The 14976-nt window shown below is 31.8% G+C and overlaps 1 long non-coding RNA gene across 4 annotated transcripts; it reads right to left on the reverse strand.

Moving 5' to 3' along the window:
• Positions 1–4178, reverse strand: LOC138137153 (uncharacterized). Of its 4 annotated transcripts, none has more exons than XR_011161585.1 (5): positions 1777–4136; positions 1517–1724; positions 1104–1462; positions 308–1043; positions 1–256 (listed from the first exon to the last, which is right to left on the reverse strand). It is a non-coding gene; the product is annotated as an uncharacterized lncRNA (long non-coding RNA). The 4 variants fall into 4 exon arrangements; XR_011161584.1 differs by having other exon boundaries at positions 1–1043; positions 1777–2061; positions 2132–4135; XR_011161583.1 differs by having other exon boundaries at positions 1–1043; positions 1777–4135.
• Positions 4179–14976: the final 10798 nt, after the last annotated feature.

The raw sequence follows: 14976 nt of genomic DNA on the forward strand, positions 1-14976 counted from the left end.
TTTTTGTTTTAAAAGTTTCGAGGAAACAATGTTAAGTACCACAAGATTCCAAAACTGTTGATGGAAAATGAGAGAATGAAATCATTGTAAATAGACATTTTATTTATGTGTTATATGGCAACAAATTAAAGCTATTTAACTGTCCAGTAAGGTTTCATTGTTGTTAATGTGCATTAAATGATTTCCAATGTTATAATGTGGAGGAGCAGGATACAGAAGATGGGCGACGTCAGACAGGTGCATGTGTTGATCCAATCTGGAATAGTTGTTAATGAAATCAGCAACAAATATGGAAGAGGAGGTATACTTATTAGTAGGGCCCGGATTTTAGGCAATTAAAAAGTCGGAAATAGGTGCCTAAAATAGTCCCTTAAACTACTGCAAATAGTCCCTTAAAAACTGAAAATAAGCCATACTAGGTCCTTAAAGTTGTGGTTAATTAAATTAAAAAATGTGTTTTTAAAGTTTTAAGTAGGTACACACAACAAGATATTTACTAATTATTTTTTATTAATTAATATACAATACTACAAGTTTGTTAGTTATTTACATTGTTACGTATTTACATTGCATACAAGATATTGCTCTAAATTTTCTACTTTAAAACATTGTCGGTTATCCACCAAAATGGACTTATATTTTGAAAAACTTCTTTCTACCTCGCAAGAGGTAATGGGCGCAAATTTGTAATAAATTTCTTCCATTTTGGTGTCATGTTCCGGCACATCTTCACCTCTAAAAATTCTTGCCAATTCTAGAAGAAATTTGTATCCAGGATTTTTTTCAGTAACATCTTCAAGTTTTTTTAATGCTACTGCTGCTACAGGGCCTGGAGATTTTTTTAGGGAGGTAAATACGTTTTCAACAATTTTGATTGAATCGGTTAAAGGTAACCCATTTTTTTCCAATTGAGTAATACTTTCGCAGATTATTTTAAAATTACTGCGAACATAAATTAATTGGTTTTTTATTCCGGGTTTCTTCATTATAGACTGTGCTTTTTGAATAGCAACAGCAGAACTTCCATCAAAGGACATGACAACCTGTGAGTAGTTAAAAACAGTTTAACAATCAATTAATTTGCTTATCTTTTATATACTTACTTCTTTAATGGAATCAAAGTGTTCGCTGTAAAACATAGCAGCCTGAAGCCATGTTCCCCATCGTGTTAAAATTGGCTGTGGAGGCAGTGGCATTTCTTTTAGTTTTTCTTTGTACATTTCAACTCTCAAAGGTGCCTTAACGAAAATTTTTTTCACGTTCGAAATTAAATTATCCACATCTTCATATTGATAGCGAATTTTTTCAGCCACTAGATTTAAAGCATGCGCTAAGCATGTGACATGCACAATTTTTGGATAAAACACCTTAAGGTGTCTACCAGATTTTATCATATATGGTGCTCCATCCGTTACAAACAAAAGAAACTTTTCAGCAACAACTCTGGTACTCCACAAGATTTCTACGCATAGAAATTTTAAATCAAAATAAATTTAAAAAAGTGAAAAACCCTTACCTAAAGATTGATTTACGAATCTAGCTATTGTCTCATGATTTGTTCTTTCTAATTGTTTAGACGCCAAAAGATAAGATTTTCCAGGTTCATCTTCTGAAAGTTTCCCAACCAGACAATTCGCCACATATCGCCCAAGTGCATCTGTTGTTTCGTCAACTGAAACCCATATGTTAAAAGGATCCAGCTCATTCCGAATGCGGTCAATAGTCTAAAAGTGAAAATAATTTTAAATTAAATATTAAAAGATAGTATGTTCATACATCTTTGTAGCATTTTGGTAAATAATTTTTCCGTAAAGTAGACTCATCCGGAATTTTTCTACCACAATATTTTGTCAGAAAATTCTGAAACGCAGGATTTTGTAGTTTGTGCCATGGTATATTGGCAGCTAAAAAGACGTTACAAAGTTCCATATTGAATGTACTATTTGCCGATTCCTCCAAGTTCTGTGTCAGCAACGTTTGCCGAAGCGGTGTCATAATGTTCTCTTTATGGATGGCCGTTTGCTCATGCTGTTGCAAGTGACATTTTTTTTCGCATATAAACTACAAAAAATAAAATTTTCAAATAAGTAAAAAATATAAAATGACATATTTTTAATTATGCTTAACTTACCAGTTTACCACAAGCTTTACAAAACATTTCTCGGGTTGATTTTATTTCATATAAATCTTTCTTGCTTGTCCACTGTAATATTTTTTCGCGTAAACTAATTTTTTGTTTCGGCATTATGTTCACTTTAAACAGGTTCACAAGAAACACGACCACTGCACGGAGATAAAGTAAACGAGAAATGACAAATTTGTAATGCTTATATTTACGTCTCCCACCAAATTTCAGAGGAGATGGTTAATTTTATATTTCTTAAATTTTTAGAAAATGACACCCTTAAGGTTTCTCTTATTGTTTCACTTCGGGATTTTAATTTTCGTTTTTATGGCAAGGACCATTTTATAAACGTTAAAGCTTCTAACAATACCTAAGTATCAGAAAACATTAGACCGCGTATACCTGCACCCCTTCGAACAGAGGCAAACAGATAAACTCTGTAATTTATGCCAGTCCAGTCTAATGGTTTGTGGTACTTAGGTATTGTCGGAGTATTTACCGCTGACATCATGGTCCCAACCGTAAAAGCGAAAAAGTAATTCCTGTATTGTACTGCACTTTGTACATTTCAGTAATTACATCTCCTTAAATTTTAAAATCATAAAGCATTGTAAATTTTATTGAGGTACCACTTTTACATTTTCAATACCGTAAACTTCCCAGAATTCGAAAATTGGGAAAAAACCGCAAAAATGAAATTGATTTTTGGTCATTTTAGGCATGTTCAGGCAGTTAAAAGGTAAAATAGGTATTTAAAGGGCATTTTAGGCCGAATAGGCAGAATCAAATATGGCTCTAATTACTCTAATTAAGCCAGAAATTATTTATAGACAAGTTTCATACATGTGCCTTAAAAAATAAAAATAGTCCATTTTGCCTAAAATCCGGGCCCTACTTATTAGTTCTAACGTCTCCCTGAGTACAATCAGGTTATGAACTTACAGCAGGACCACAAGGGCGTAGTAAAGGGGGAGGCCAGGTGGGCCCGGCCCACCCCAGAAGCCTTCTGGCCCACTCCAGAATAAAAGTAAAACACATTAAAAACAAGATACATCTGCAATATCTATCTATCATCTGTCTGGTTTAAAGTCTGGCCCACCCCAGCAAAAAATCATTGCTACGCCCTTGCAGGACCATGCCTTGTTGGAAAAGAATGACAAATCCAAAGTTCTGTTATCATTTAGGTTGTTTAAAAACCAGCTGCAATATGCAACACGACGTGGATAATCTGCTGGTTTCAGTTCTTGAAACAATGACATTTTATAAGGGTGCAAATTTAATCTTTTCTTCACAATTTTCTGACATGTGCTCAGTGCTACACCTGACTGTGCTGACAGCAATGATGTTCTGGGATTTTGTTCCATTCTCTCTCTCAAAACTTCACCAACTTGAAGCCTTCTCGATGACTTTTCCTTTGAAGCATCTCTAGTTTTGTCTATGCACAATCCATCGAATGTGGGTCATTAAAGATTGTTCCTCTATCTCTAAATTAGGAAACTTTGCGAGATATTGATCCTTACATGATTGCATTCTGTTTTCATCTCGTACACCATTTTAATAAAATGAAATAATAATGAAAGTAGTCTGTTCCACGGTGTACCCCATTGCAATCCTAAAAATCCTTTTTATCCTAAAAAAATGTGTTTAGGAGAAACTGATAATTAGAAGAGAGAATTTGGAAGAGAACAGTTAACCTGAAAATAAATTTACTTGAAACTTACAGAATTTTACTAACCTAACCTTGATCACTGTTGTATACTCATCGTCGTCGTCTGTGGTCTTAACACTCTTAACTTTTACTAAAGACTTATTTTGATTCGAAGGAAAAAAATGCGGTAATCAAGTGATTTGACATTAACAGCGACTTTTACCGTTTCAGTTGGTCAGGAGCTCACTCATACCAATATTCCACTAGATACAGTGCAGAATCGAAACAAGGCGGCACAAATTCATGGCCTACTTGGACTACAAACATTTATAATAACCCTGTATAACATATCTGAAACCAAAAGATTTCGATACTAAAAATCCATCAAAATATAGGCCAATCACATGTCTGCCTACAATTTGCATTAAAGTAATAATTTACGACCATTGTCAAAAATTAAATATACTTAATGAAGAACAAAAAGGTTGTGTTAAGGAGTGTTTTGGTTGTAAAGAACAACTCATAATAGATACGGTAATAATGGAACAAGCTAGAAAAAATAATAGAAATATTTATACCGCATTCATAGACTACAAAAAAGCTTATGATTCAGTACCACATTCATGGTTAATTAAAATTCTTAAAATTTATAAAATTAATTTGGATATTATTAACTTTTTATCCCATGTTATAACATTTTGGAGAACTACTTTAAATTTAACAATAAACAACACTAAATTAAAATTCGAGCCTATTCAAATTAAACGGGGAATTTATCAAGGAGATTCTTTAAGTCCTTTATGGTTTTGTCTAGCCATTAATCCTTTGACAAATCTATTAAATAGCACTGGATATGGTTTCAATATTAGACTTATCCAAATCACTATCCAAATTAAATCACCTTCTTTATATGGATGACATAAAACTTTATGCATCTAAAAAGAATCACATTTTATCTTTACTAACAATAACTGAAAATTTCTCAAATGATATTGGCATGAGTTTTGGTATTGATAAGTGTAAAACGCAATCAATATGTCGCGGTCATTACGAAAATTTAGAACATATAACTAAAGAAGGAGAAATCATTGAAAATTTAAATAAAGGAGAATTTGATAAATATTTAGGTATTAATCAATCAAATCATATTCAACATCCAATTATAAAAGAAAATTTAGAAAAACAATTTTATTTAAGGATTAAATCTTAATTGGCTTATACCTTAATCAAGAACTGTCTTTTCATACCAAAATTTAATTTTTTATTAAGAACAACTCCTTTTTGGAAATTTTCTAATTACGTTAATTCCATTGATTCTTCTTTAAAGTCTTCTTTAGAAAAAATACTTAATTTACGTTTAACTGATTTACAATGGTGTCAGTCCACTTTACCGATTAGATTTGGTGGACTGGGAAGAATTCGCCGCATTTCCGATATTTGCCTCCCTGCTTTCCTATCTTCAGTTCATGGTGTTAAAAAGCTTGTTTCTCAATTACTAAATTCAAAGGATAATGAGCTTATTATTCACCATTATGATGAAGCTTTAGCAGTCTGGGATGCAGAAAATGAGAACGAAAGACCAACAATTCCACAATTTCAGAAGAATTGGGATAATATCATTATCAAAAGAATAATTGACAATGACTTAATCTTTAATTCATCTAGGGACTTGGCTCGTTTTAAGGCTTTGCAATGCAGAGAATCAGGATCTTGGTTACATGCATTACCTTCTCCTAATATTGGTACTCTTTTAGATAACACTTCCTTCCAAGTTTGTATTGGTTTAAGATTGTATCTTTGTACACCTCATATTTGCAAATGCAGTGCGATCGTTGATGAAATTGGTATTCACGGTCTAAGTTGTTCCAAAAGCAGTGGTAGATTTTCAAGACACACTGAAATTAATTCTATTATCAACCGGTCTTTGACTTCTATTCATGTTAATTCAACTTTAGAACCAAACGGACTATCTCGTGATGACGGAAAACGCCCTGATGGCATGACTTTAGTACCGTGGATTAAAGGTCAACCTTTGGTTTGGGACGTTACTGTCGTAGATACACTTGCAGACAGTTACGTATTGAAAACATCTGAAGTCTCAGGTTTTGCCGCTGAAATGGCTTGCAAATATAGTTCAATTATTTCGTCAGGCTACATATTTAAAGGTTTAGCCTTTGAAACCTTAGGCCCTTGGTGCAAAGAAACAATAGATTTCATTAATGTCATCGGAGACCGACTTATCGCGGAATCAGGGGATTCAAAATCTAAGAAATTCCTTTTTGAGAGGATTTCCCTTGCCATTCAACGTGGAAACGCTGCAAGCATTCGGGGCACTTTTCCGGATTCCGCATTATTATCGGAAATTTTCGTATTGTAAATGAAAAATGTTATTTTATGTTAAATTTTAAAATCAAAATTAAACGATAATAATTTAATGAAAGCAGTTAAAACATATGCTTGTTCCATTGTTGACCTATTCTTTTGGTGTTATAAAATGGTCCAAAACTAATTTACACAATATAAATATTCAAACTAGAGTTCTCTTTACAAAATTTTGTAAACATCACCCCAAATCTGCTATTGAAAGATTTAATTTACCACGCGAAAATGGTGGTAGGGGTTTTTCAAATTTAGAAATTCTACAACACAATCAAATTGCTTCACTAAAAAATTATTTTCTCAATAGAGCTCGTGATAGTTCTTCTTGCACCGTTTTGGCTCAAAGCGAATATAAAAAACGTCATGATATATTCGTAAAAATTATACACATGAATTTAGCAGTTAAATTCAACTTATTAAAGGATACACAACCACATTATATTTATAAACCAGAAAGTTGTTTGGAAAATAGCAATTACAAATTATATTTTGATGGTACAGTTTTAATTGACATTCATATTCAGCATAACAGACCAGAGATTATTATTTTAAATAAACAACAAAAGCAAGCATAGTTATCTTTTAGATGTAGCTGTTCCAAATTCACACAATATAACACAGACATATAATACAAAAATTAATAAATATTTAGAACTCTCCGTTGCTATGAGAAATCTTTGGTGTTTAGAAAAAATTTCGATTTTACCATTTATAATTTCAGCAACAGGAATAGTACCGCAATCTCTTTTTAAAAATTTAAAAATTTTGGACTTAGAGAACACATTGGTGGTTGAAATTCAAAAAGGTATATTATTATACTCATGTCATATCGTGAGGAAATTCCTTAACATTGACACAGAACATAAAACACAAAAAAGTCAAAATGTGGAGGCCAGACGCCGGTAATTATGTTGATAAGCACTGCACTATTACTTGATAGTATTATCCGTAATAGTGTATGTACTCCGGCAAGATTGCCGTGCCGCCGGGTGGAGGTGGGATAAGACAATAACTAAGTAAATAAATAAATACATGGGTACCTACTTATAACCTATCTATATTGTTTTTAATTGGTATATATTTAAGTATTCTATCATGCAAAATTAAACAATAAGCAGTTGTTTTATCAGGTATATTTACACTTGTTTCAAATTCTATTCTTTAAACTCTTTTGGAGTAAAAATAGGTTCACTTTCTTTGTAAAGAAAAGAATTTTGAAAATTAATAAACATCTCATATAAGAGAGCATATTGATTGTTAAGAAAATTTATATTTAAATTGTCATATGGATAATGTGTATCATTAAGGAAAACTTTAATATTTCTTAAATAACAATGATCAAAACGACTACAGTTTTTAGTAAGTTGATTTTTTCGATCTGTTTGTAATGCAAACATTACATATTGAGGTTTTTCTATAGCAGATTTAATAGCCCATGTATGTTTTTGTGTTTGAGGTAAAATTGGATATTCATGTAATTCTCGACTTCGAAAAGGAATGTACAATTCTTTTGCACTTTTAACAATATCCAATAATTTTAATTGTTCTTTTATTGTTGTTGTAATATGAGGAACTCTCCATGATATTTTTTCTAAAGGCAATTTTACTGTCTTATCTAAATCATCGTCAAGCAAAAATACATTACTATCATCACTACCGCGACGTAATACTAATTCTTGTCGAGCATTTACTAAAACTTTTTTAAAGTCTTCACACAAACCCAAAACCATGTGAAGTGGAATTATAACATCAAAACTACCACTCACTCTATCAATAATAGTAGATTGTTCTTTGGGAAACCAACCACTGTTTTGAAGAGCCTTACTTTGTGATTCGTTGTATGTTGCATACCCTTTTAAAACAGACGCAATTCCCGCATTTCTAACAGTGTCAATGGAATCTCCTGATATTTCATAACGTATTTCATTAAACAAAAATAAAATTCCCATGTTAACAAATTCAACGCTTGAAGGTGGTAAAACAACATTATCTTTACCATACACTTTTACTTTTCCTTGAACATGTAACGTACTGTAAAGGTACAAGGTAAAGTGTATATGTCTTGTTGTTGTCATTGTTATTAAAAGAACTAGATGCATAAGGTGGATGTGTACGTTTTTCAGCATAAGCAATTGTCATATCAAACAACGGTGGTTCCTGAACATTCAGAATTTCAAAATTCATTTTGCTAAATTTATACTTTTACTCGAAATCCTAAAGATTTTAAAAACAAACGGTTTGCTGTAGTTAACACTTTCACGTTTTTCACTCGACTAGAAATTTTATTTGTTTTTGAGATATTTATATTTTTACCCTTGTATGCTGCACCAATTTTACTATTAACATTAAACACTATTCCCATTGCAGGATCGCTATTTTACTTTACGCAAATGCAACCTTACTGTTAGCATTTCTCCTCTAAAATTGACAATATTTCCATCTTGATCAGTTATTTTAATTGTTATCTCATCTATTTGTTTAGTGTTAACTGGTAGATAAATAACACTAGAAGGTGTCTCTATTATTTTGTATCCAGGAGGTACACAAGGAAAAAATTCGTGAATAACATGCACTTCTTTACCATTGCGATACGCACCAGATACAATATTACACTCCACACATAATGCATTTACTTTGAATATTTTACAAGGATTATCTGATTTTTTGTAAAGTCAATATCAAGACTACATTTAATTTCACATTTTAAGGTATTGTTATTTCCTTCTATAAGTAAAGTAGGTTGTTGCATGTAGTCATTTGATTTTAATGATTCGTTTTTAACATATCTAATAAGTTCTTGACTTAAAAAAGCATTGAGTTCATCAATTTCATAAGAAACCTCAGGAATTTCAATAAAAACTTTTCTTTGATTTATTAAGGTAAAATAAAATTTGTTATTTGAATTAGTTACGTTTGCTATTGAATTAAATGTTTCTAAGTTTATTAAACCTAAAGCGTATTCACTGTTATCCAATACTAAAGGAGGATAATATTTACTTGAAAGTATTGAACTTGTTCCTGTTAAAGTAAACGTAACAGACATGATACAAACACATACAAAAGACTGTGCTAAACTAAAAACTATCTACATCCGTTATTAATTATTATAGTTGTACAAAAATTTTAAAAACAAATGTCCACAAATTACTGTATCAAACTTTTGTAATGTTTGATGATTATATATTATTTCACACTTATTGTTTTTGTTTAAATATTTAACTAATTCTGTAGGTGGCGGTAAGTTGCCAAAGCTATCAAAATAAATTACCTGGTTATTAATTTTTTTATAAGCAGTCCAGTGAATTCCATTACCTTTCTGATCATCTAAATTTATGAGACCAGTTTCGTTAACTTTTGCTCCTGATTTAGGCAATGAATCTTTCATAAATACTGCTCTAAAATTATGAATTTCTAATAGTTTTGCAATTTTTTTTAAATCAATATTTGTTAAGGCACGTTTTGGAAGCTTTATAGAAATGTCCTTGGTGATTTCCATTGTCCTAAAAAAAGATCGAATCCCTTTTTATAAGGTTTTAAAAACAATCCTTTTCCTGATTTAGACTTATTTAATGCAATGGCTTCCATACTTTGATTATGTGTTTGAGTTTCTTTAAGTTGTTCTTTAGCTGCTTTAGTATCATTTACTGCTTTTGCAATTGCTGCAGCACCACCACCTAAAGAACCTAAGGCCCCTAATGCAGCAAAAATTGGAATAAGCCGTAAAAATCCATCAGTTCTTGGTATAGGAATAATGCGTGTATGTTTAATAGGACTTTTGTTTTTTACTGATTTTACAGCTTTTACTGCTGCTTTTATAACATCAATGTTGTTTTTAAACTTCTTTCCTTTAATTGCTGTTTTTGCAATTTTTCTTAGTTGGTTAAACCCTAATCCTTTTTTTACTTTTCTTAAATTTAGTTTTTGAGCGCTGAGATTTTTTTACTGATGAACAACCCATTCCAAGTGTTAATTTAGCTTTCGTTGCAGATGCAACACCCAAAGTCGCAGTTTTTTCTCCAAGTGAAGAATTAGAAGAACGTAATCTAAGCTTTGCTTTCTCTAATAAGACACGGTCTGCTTTATGTCTATTGATTAGATCTGAACTCTTATTATAAGCGATATCATGTTCCTTGCAGGCTTCATCCAAATCATTAACTCCTTTATCGCCCCTGGAAAGCCGTTTTGATAGTTTTGTTCCTGGTCCACAATAATTATAACCCGGAATATGAAGTTCTACGGGTAGCTTATTTATCACCGAATTTAGAATACCACGCCCACTATATCTCTTTTTAACCGTTTTTACTTGACTGTTACGATTTTGTTTTTTTACTGCCATATATAGACTTTATGAAGTTTAGGTTTTACCAACTAAAACACAACTAAAACAAAACAGGTTTGGATAAGAAAATGTTGTTACACAGTCTAGGACTGTGAATATTATTATGATTATTATTAATGATGCGATCGGGCAGAGGCAATGCCTGTTATGCCCGCGCTAAACCATGCGACGAATAGGGACTCTAAAACCCAGTTGCTGTTTCCCAATTTATAGGCGTCGTAGCTAGATTTAAATGCAATAGTGAACCCAACAAGAACGATTTCCTCCGGTAGACCATTCCAGTCGTCAAAAACTCTATTTGTAATAATTTTTTGTCTGACAGATGTGCGAAATTTATCTTTCAGTAACTTGAAAGCATGACCTCTCGTACGGTTTGAGGTGTCAAGGGGGAACAGATGTTTAATAGGCGAATGAGTACTACGCAGGGCTTGGTAAGTTATTATTAGGTCACCGCGTTTACGTCTCTCAGATAAAGAACAGAGATTCATCAAAGCAAGCCTTTCAGGGTACGAAGGTCTTTTTAGTTTACAGAAATTTTTCTCATTAGTTTCATGCAAAATGCGAATAGTACAACAACCAATAACACTACAAGTTTCAAACAATGATTTTAAAACTATTAACAAAAAAAGACATGGAGGACTTTTTCCCTCAACTATACGTTGTCTTATTGTAGGACCATCCAACTGTGGTAAAACCAATACAATGATAAGTTTAATTGAACATCCTAATGGACTGCGATTTGAAAACGTCTATGTTTTTTCAAAATCATTATTTCAACCAAAATATCAGTATTTAGAAACATTATTAAAACCTATAAAAGGAATGAATTTCTTTGCATTTAATAATCTAGAAAATAATATACCCTCTTCATCAGAAGTTAAACCTAATTCCTTAATAATTTTTGATGATGTAGCTTGCGATAAACAAAATGTTATGAGAGAATATTTTAGTATGGGTAGACATAAAAATATTGACTGTTTCTATTTGTGTCAGACTTATACCAAAATTCCGAAACAATTAATTAGAGACAATGCAAATTCTTTAATAGTATTTAAACAAGATGAGTTAAATTTACTTCGCATTTATAGAGACAACGTTAGTTCGGAGCTCACTTATGAACAATTTAAAGAAATGTGTCATTTATGTTGGCAGAATAAATTCAATTTTTTAGTAATTGATAAAGAAAAAGATTTCAATAGTGGAGGTTATAGAAAAGGTTTTGATTGCTTCATACAACCTTAATTTCAGTAAGAAAAACTATATAAACAAAACAAAGTACCAAATTCCACAGTTTTAGAAGCAGTTTCTTAACGCTTTGTAACGCTTTTTACGGTTTGATAACGTTTTGCGATTTGTATTAACTATGAATTTCAAAAGTAGAGTTAATGATGCAGACACAGACAATCTAAAAAAATTAATTAAGAAAAGAGATGAAGTAAAGCGAAAAATGACTTTGCTAAAACAAGATGAGTCTATTTATGAAAACACCTTTTCTACTATTACCAAAAGACTTGAAACAATATCCAATCAGTTACAAGAAAAAGGCATTGTCAGCAACTTTAAACCTAAAGAAGAAAAACAAGAAACATTTAAACAAATTATTCCCGTCGAAAATAAACTTACTCTTTCGGATAGAATCTCTAAACTTCAAAAAAGAATGGATTCAATAAAAGATGATAAAGTTGATTTGAATGAAATTGATAAGCTACTTCAAAGTACATCACATGATGCATCAGTTTTAAAAAGGGAGATAGAACCAGAAAGTTTTACAGAGGAACCTGAAAATGTAGACAATATAGAACTAGATGAGTTAATTGAAAATTCAGTTGAAGAAAGTAAAAATAATATTTCAAATATTGTTGGAACAGATTTATTTACTGAGTATTTAGAAAGTTTTGATGAAATACCACGGCAATATATAAGAGCTATGATTCTTGATAAGAAATGAGAATTTGATCATAGGACTGGCATAAGACACGACAGCTTTCAAGAGAAATTCTTTATTGGTTCATCTGTTGTAGAGTTTATGGGCAAAGACATTAAAGTAGATAACAACTTTTATAAAACAACACCAGGACTCTATGAACTTTTATTTAAAAACAATCCTAAAAAGTATACACAAAATGACTTGAGTACATATAAAGAGATTTTGGATTTAGGCAATGCTTGTCGTCCTAACTTTGATCCTTCTGCTCCAATTCGCCTTAGATCTGATAAATATAAATCAGTTATTGCTCCGTTATACTTTCCATCTCAAAATTATACTGAAACTCCTAAAAGACCAAGAAAAGCTATCGGTAAAGGTATGATAAAAAAAACAAATAATTATCCAATAAATTATGTTTACTGGGATGATCCAAATGAATTAGTCGAAAGACTTCGGTTATTAGTTGCTTCGCAGACAGCGGGACATTCGGGTCACAATAACGAAATAGTTTCAATTGTAGAAGAATTGCGTGAATCCGGTATTATTGAATGATGACGCTTGATAAATTTGGACGTCACTTAGTTAAAAATCCACAATTGGTATTGACAAACTTTAGTGACAAAGAAATACTTTCATCCTCATATATGTTTTATAACGTAATTTTAAAATTTGAAGCTAATGCCATTGTAGATAATAAATATATTATAGGATTTGATAGAGTTGATTATAAATTTCCATTAGAACAAGGTACCATTGAAAAGATTCTTCTAAACAATGAAGAGGTTCTTATAAGTTTAAATGATAAATTATTTACTAAAGAACAAGCTTTGAATTATCAAAAGCAATTTGGAACAAGTATATCATTTGTTGTTAAACAAAGTACATCGAAAACTAAAAACAATAAATTTAAATGTTTATTTGCGCAGATAATTGTTAAATGTCCAATAAAATTTGAAAATCAGTCAGTCAATGATGAAAAAGCGATTATAAAACACTAATAATAAGCATGGTTTCCAAATTAAAAGATAATGGTTATAAACCTACTTCCATCAAAATGGATATTGTAAAAGAATTACATAAGCCTGCAAGAAAAAAATTCAAACGTCGTATTATAATTAAAGGACTAAATGAAACACTGCAAGCTGATCTTGTGGAAATGATTCCATATGCCAAAGAAAATCAACAATTTAAATACATTTTAGTTGTAATTGATTGCTTTTCTAAGTACGTTTGGATGGCTCCATTAAAGACAAAAAATTCTATTGATGTGAGTACAGCAATGCAGAATATTTTACTAAAAGTAAAACCACCACCTAAAAACTTACAGACTGACAACGGTAAAGAGTTTTTTAATACAAAATTTCAAAGTTTAATGAAAAAACGTAACATTAATCATTATAAAGTTGTTACACAGTCTAGGACTGGTTTTACAAATCTATGAGGGGCGTGATGACCAACTCAATTATTATTATTATTCAAAGAACCCAACAGAAGAATTTCAATTATAGGGTTCTGTTAAAATTTAATGACATCAAGAGAATGAGGAGTATCTGTATAGCCTGAATGCTCTAGATTGACATCAGTTGCATATGCAAATGTATCAGATACTGCTAAAATTTCTCGATTTGACGCAATTCAAGGTACAAGAAAATAGGTCCAATTGGCAATGCAGGTCATTTGCCAATCTACACATGTTGCACAATGGTGAAAATTTGCCTACGTCTGTTCTACGAGCTGGCAGATAAAAGAGTCTATAATGCCGCGATTTCGTGCCTCGAGATCCAGCATTAAATGCTAACTGGGATAAGATTTCCGAACAGTCTAAAATATTATGCAGGAGTTTGAAAGCAAATATTGCTAACACTTTTTTGCAAGAAGTAGCAAAGCTGACACAGTCAAAACGATTTAGAAGATATGTCTGCGCAATACCAATGGGAGGATATTCACCAACATCCCGAAGATAAAGGTATTTTAGAAATTTCCGTATGATCGCTCAAGTTTAGCTTCTTGAATATTATGATGCGGCTGCCATATGAAGCAAGCATAGTGAAGTTTACTTCTTACAAATGCATTAAAAAGCATTGTGAGAGTACGACTGCTTTGGAAATCCCGCGAGTTTCGAATCAAAAAACCCAGCTGCTTCATAGAATCAGACACCACATGATCAATATGGCTTGCAAACGATAACTTACTGCTCGTCAAATCTTAGATGGCCGCTAAGGATGCTTAGAAGAGGGAGTGCGATGCAAGATGTGGAACCGAGATGCGACAAGGTGAAGCGGTAAAGTGGGGTATAATTCTGAAAAGTACACTCAGATACAGAAATCGACTTGTTCTAACTCCGCGTTGTCGACGAGATTTTAATCCTGTAGCTGTAATCTATTGACGTATTGCGAGTCTTCAACGTATTTGTGATCTGCAATTTTTATTACCTAAATAATAATAAATAGGTACCTTTTCCACTAAATTTCCGACGGCATTGTAATTTTTACATTTCTCCTTTTTAGAAAATGACACCCATAAAGTTGCTCTTATTGTTAACACACGTTGTACATTTT

This window comes from Tenebrio molitor, chromosome 8 (genome assembly GCF_963966145.1).
Source record: "Tenebrio molitor chromosome 8, icTenMoli1.1, whole genome shotgun sequence".
NCBI lineage: Eukaryota > Metazoa > Arthropoda > Insecta > Coleoptera > Tenebrionidae > Tenebrio > Tenebrio molitor.